The sequence below is a fragment of the Mustelus asterias genome, chromosome 14 (genome assembly GCF_964213995.1).
Source record: "Mustelus asterias chromosome 14, sMusAst1.hap1.1, whole genome shotgun sequence".
Classification (NCBI taxonomy): Eukaryota; Metazoa; Chordata; class Chondrichthyes; order Carcharhiniformes; family Triakidae; genus Mustelus; species Mustelus asterias.
This window is the reverse complement of record NC_135814.1, coordinates 16,203,885-16,209,866: the sequence shown is the minus strand read 5'-3', so window position 1 is coordinate 16,209,866 and position 5,982 is coordinate 16,203,885.

The following is a 5,982-nucleotide window of genomic DNA, read 5'->3' as shown; positions in this document are numbered from 1 at the left end:
AAACTGAGCATCACTGAGCAGGTGCTGCCTGATAGCATTATTGATGATCCCTTCCATCACTTTACTGATGATCGAGAGTAGACTGATTGGGCGGTAATTGGCCAGGTTGGATTTGTCCTGCTTTTTGTGTGATTGGCATGACCAATCAACTTGACCCACATATCTTTAGACTTTGGGAAGAAAGCAGAGCACCCGGAGGAAACCCATGCAGACATGGGGAGAATATGCAAAATCCACACAGACAGTGACCCGAGGCCGGAATTGAACCCGAGTCCCTGGCACTGTGAGGTCATGATGTGGAGATGCCGGCGTTGGACTGGGGTAAACACAGTAAGAAGTTTAACAACACCAGGTTAAAGTCCAACAGGTTTATTTGGTAGCAAAAGCCACACCTTTTATGTGTGGCTTTTGCTACCAAATAAACCTGTTTGACTTTAACCTGGTGTTGTTAAACTTCTTACTGTGAGGTAGCAGTGCTAACCACTGTGCTGCCCTAGTCTTGGTCTTACTTAACCTTTGCAAATGGCATGTAAATAAATGTGTTTTCAACAAAAGGCCATTGTCTCCAGCAAGATATCATCTAGAAGAAGCAGCTAATAAATCTTGTGATTAAAAACACGGCAGTAGACTTGCCACCTATTCCCACCTGCCCTGCCACTATTTTACCTGCAAAGGGAAGTCATCACGTGCTCTGCCCACCTTTTGTAAGCCACGCTTTTGAGTTAAACCAACTAAACTAAGTAAACTGAGGGACAAAGCAAGGGCAGCCTCTTAAAGGGGGACCGTCTGAAACAAACACAGCACAAATGGAACTTAAAACATCAAAGTAAAAGGTGATTAAAGGGGTCCATGACACACTCCAGTGGACACAGACATTTTAGTGGCTAATTAATGGCCAGAGGATGAGATTGCCATCTAATTATGATAAGCAGGCTCTCGAGGCTGAAGGTCCAATCAAAGTCACTCCAGCTCAGGGAAAAAGCAGAAGTTGGCATTTCCAAGTATAGGAGAGGGAGACCCATGAAGGAGACATGTCTCTACAATGTTTTTAAATTTTAAAATTAAACAGTGGCCTCAGCTGTCGAGCCATCGTTGTGGACACCTCCAGGCAGCTACTTCCCCGATACCTCGAGGAATCTGGAGGTCAACTGGAAATTTTGTCAATAGGCCTTTCACAGGGTCAGTTGATTAAGCCGTGCCATCAACAGGAAAGTGGCCAGGAGAGGGGCAGAGCTGGTAAACGGCTGGTCATACAAATTGATGCAACCGTTTGCCTCCGTGGCCACCCCCATCAGGGCTTATTTGAACTCACAGATGTGCTACTACACTGATCCAGGGTTGAGATAGTACTGGAAGGATCTGTTTTGTCATAAGTTAACTTAATACAAAAGAGCCTGAAGCATGGAAACAAATATTGGGCGTTCTCTAAATACATTCTCTGGGCGCGCGTTACTAGTTAGCCCTATAAACAGACTTTTTCTTGTCTACACACTACTTGCAGTGGTGACCATCAGATTAGCACATTTGTTATACATATTACTCCCATTGCGATGCCGCTTGATCTGTTTTGTACAGCTCCAATATAAAAAAAAAACACCATCTGGTGTTTTCTCTCAAGCAAGAAAAACACTGGACTGCTGCCAAATGACATTCTGCAATGTGAAAAGTTGCAGGGTTATCTCAAGCAGTGTATTACTGAACTGTGCCACAAACTGAGGCAAAGGCTTTAAATTCAACTGCAGCTTACAGTCACAATCCACTTCCATGAAGATGCTGAGTGGGTGTTTTTGGCTTAGTAAAAAGCAATACTGGACGCTAGAGCTATTTGATGGTTGGAACAGCCTTTCAGTAAAATCTTTTGAGTGTGACGTCCTGTAAAAACTCACTTAATATAAACTAAAAGACAGGAGATACCAGAAGTGAACACATTGGTTCATCTGGCCAGTCCTAAAATTCCTATTGTGAATGGTTAAAATATGTTTCTTGAAGTAGGCTTACATTAACACTGCAATGAAGTTACTGTGAAAATCCCTTAGACGCCACACTCCGGCGCCTGTTTGGGTACATTGAGGGTGAATTTAGCATGGCCAATGCACCTAATCAGCACGTCTTTGGAGGAAACTGGAGCGCGCAGACTAAAGGAGAATGTGCAGACTCCTCCCAGACAGTGACCCAAGCTGGGAATTGAACCTCGGCTTGGCAAAGACTAGGAGAATAATTCTTCCAGCGGATGCGGGGAGGACATGTGGGAGTTTTACCTGGGGAACAATAGGCCAGGATTACACCATGGAGATATGAGCATGAATTTACATTCTGGATTGTGTGTAATTTTAGCTTCATAGAATCATACAGCACAGAAGGAAACCATTCACTCCATCGTGCCTTGCTGGCTTTTAGAAAGAGCAGCTGTGTTTATCTCACAATCCCACTTTCCATCTGCACCCACTCCTTGCTCCCAAGCACCTGGCTTTTAAAATTATTGATGGAATTAGCTTCCACCACCTTTTTGGATAAAGCCAGCAACTAGAGTGAAAATATTTCTCATCACACCCTCTAGATTTTTTGCTAATGACTTTGCATCTAATCTACAATTATTGACCTACTTGAGGGGAATTTGTTTATCTCTATCCAAGTGTTAGATTTGGTTGTGGGAGAGCACTTTGGAGATAGTGACCACAATTCGGTGTCTTTTGTTATTGCAATGGAGAGAGATAGGGCCATACGGCAGGGCAAGGTTTATAATTGGGGGAGAGGTAATTAGGATGCAATTAGGCAAGAATTAGGGAACAGAAACTGTCAGGGAAAGGCACTAATGAAAAGTGGAACTTTTTCAAGGAACAAATACTGTGTGTCCTTGATAGGTATGTCCCTGTCAGGCAGGGAGGAAATGGCCGAGTGAGAGAACCATGGTTCACAAAAGAGGTGGAATGTCTTGTGAAAAGGAAGAGGGAAGCTTATGTAGGGATGAGGAAACAAGGTTCAGATGGCTCGATTGAGGGTTACAAGTTAGCAAGGAATGAGCTGAAAAAGGGGCTTAGGAGAGCTAGGAGGGGGCATGAGAAGTCCTTGGCGGGTCGGATCAAGGAAAACCTCTTATGTGAGGAATAAAAGAATGACCAGGGTGAGGTTAGGGCCGGTCAAGGACAGTAGTGGGAACTTGTGTATGGAGTCAGTAGAGATAGGAGAGGTGATGAATGAATACTTTTCTTCAGTGTTCACCAAGGAGAGGGGCCTTGTTTTTGAGGAAGAGAAGGTGTTACAGGCTAATAGGCTGGAGGAAGTAGATGTTCGGAGGGAGGATGTACTAGCAGTTTTGAATAAACTGAAGGTCGATAAGTCCCCTGGGCCTGATGAAATATATCCTAGGATTCTTTGGGAGGCAAGGGATGAGATTGCAGAGCCTTTGGCTTTGATCTTCGGGTCTTCACTGTCCACGGGGATAGTGCCAGAGGACTGGAGAGTGGCGAATGTTGTTCCTCTGTTTAAGAAGGGGAATAGAAATGACCCTGGTAATTATAGGCCGGTTAGTCTTACTTCGGTCGTTAGTAAGTTGATGGAAAACGTCCTTAGGGATGGGATTTACGACCATTTAGAAAGATGTGGATTAATCCGGGATCGTCAGCATGGATTCGTGAAGGGCAAGTCGTGCCTCACAAATTTGAGAGAATTTTTTGAGGAGGTAACTAAGTGTGTTGATGAAGGTAGGGCAGTTGATGTCATATACATGGATTTTAGTAAGGCGTTTGATAAGGTCCCCCATGGTCGGCTTATGATGAAAGTAAGGAGGTGTGGGATAGAGGGAAAGTTAGCCGATTGGATAGGTAACTGGCTATCTGATCGAAGACAGAGGGTGGTGGTGGATGGAAAATTTTCGGACTGGAGGCAGGTTGCTAGTGGAGTGCCACAGGGATCAGTGCTTGGTCCTCTGCTATTTGTGATTTTTATTAATGACTTAGAGGAGGGGGCTGAAGGGTGGATCAGTAAATTTGCTGATGACACCAAGATTGGTGGAGTAGTGGATGAGGTGGAGGGCTGTTGTAGACTGCAAAGAGACATAGATAGGATGCAAAGCTGGGCCGAAAAATGGCAGATGGAGTTTAACCCTGATAAATGTGAGGTGATTCATTTTGGTAGGACAAATTTAAATGTGGATTACAGGGTCAAAGGTAGGGTTCTGAAGACTGTGGAGGAACAGAGAGATCTTGGGGTCCATATCCACAGATCTCTAAAGGTTGCCACTCAAGTGGATAGAGCTGTGAAGGCGGCCAATAGTGTGTTAGCTTTTATTAACAGGGGGTTGGAGTTTAAGAGCCGTGGGGTTATGCTGCAACTGTACAGGACCTTGGTGAGACCACATTTGGAATATTGTGTGCAGTTCTGGTCACCTCACTATAAGAAGGATGTGGAAGCGCTGGAAAGAGTGCAAAGGAGATTTACCAGGATGCTGCCTGGTTTGGAGGGTAGGTCTTATGAGGAAAGGTTGAGGGAGCTAGGGCTGTTCTCTCTGGAGCGGAGGAGGCTGAGGGGAGACTTAATAGAGGTTTATAAAATGATGAAGGGGATAGATAGAGTGAACGTTCAAAGACTATTTCCTCAGGTGGATGGAGCTATTACAAGGGGGCATAACTATAGGGTTCATGGTGGGAGATACAGGAAGGATGTCCGAGGTAGGTTCTTTACGCAGAGAGTGGTTTGGGTGTGGAATGGACTGCCTGCAGTGATAGTGGAGTCAGACACTTTAGGAACATTTAAGCGGTTATTGGATAGGCACATGGAGCACACCAGGATGATAGGGAGTGGGATAGCTTGATCTTGGTTTCAGATAAAGCTCGGCACAACATCGTGGGCCGAAGGGCCTGTTCTGTGCTGTACTGTTCTATGTTCTATCAAAACAGTCATCTTGTAAACTTCTCTGTGGTCATCTTTTCACCACCTCTGTTACAAGGAGGAAAATCATAAGTTTTCCCAGCTCTCCTCATAACTGAAGTCCCTCATTCCTAGTAACATCCTCTGCATCTATTTATATCTCTCCTGAAATGTGCTGCCAAGAATTGTCTGCAGTACTCTAGTTGAGTATTGCCTAGCGCGTCCTCTTTTATGTCCCATTCCTCCATTTATAAACCCAAGTGACCCATGTGCCTTTTAGTAATCTTATCCATCTGCCCCGTCACTTTAAATAATTAGTGTATATGGACGCCAAAGTCTCTCTGCTCATTTACACCCATCAAAATCACACCCGTTTAGTCTAATGTCTTTCTACATTCATCTTTCCAACATTTCACACTTCCTTACACCCAATTCCATCTGCCATATTTCTGCCCATTTCACTATCCTGAATCTGAGAACTATCCTCATTGCTAACTACTACTTCACCAAACATCTACAAGAGGGTGGCACAGTGGTTAGCACTGCTGCCTCACAGTGCCAGAAACTCGGGTTCAATTCCTGGCTTGGGTCGCTGTCTGTGCGGAGTCTGCAGGTTCTCCCCTTCTCTGCGTGGGTTTCCTCCGGACGCTCGAGTTTCCCCCCCCGACAGTCCGAAAGACATGCTGGTGAGGTGCATTGCCATGCTGAATTCTCCCTCAGTATACTGAAACAGGAATTTTCACAGTAATTTAGTTGCAGTGTTAATGCAAGCCGACTTGTGACACTAATAATTAAACTTAAACTTTACAATATAATGCTTCTTTCTCCACCCGAGGCTAAGTTCCTTAAAACAAAATTGCAGGGTAAATGGACTAAAAACAAGCCCTTGGGGAATATCACTGCAAATCACCTCTACCATCACACATTGTTTCCTGTCACTGAACCAATTTTATATCCATACCATCACTTTTCCCTGAAGGTCTTTCATCTCCTTAATAAGCTTCGCGTGTGGCATTTTGTTGATGGCTTCCAAAATTCCATGTGTATAACAACTAAGTACTAGCTTGTGCAACCTATCCTGATACCACAAATAATTCAATCAAGTTAGTCAGTAAT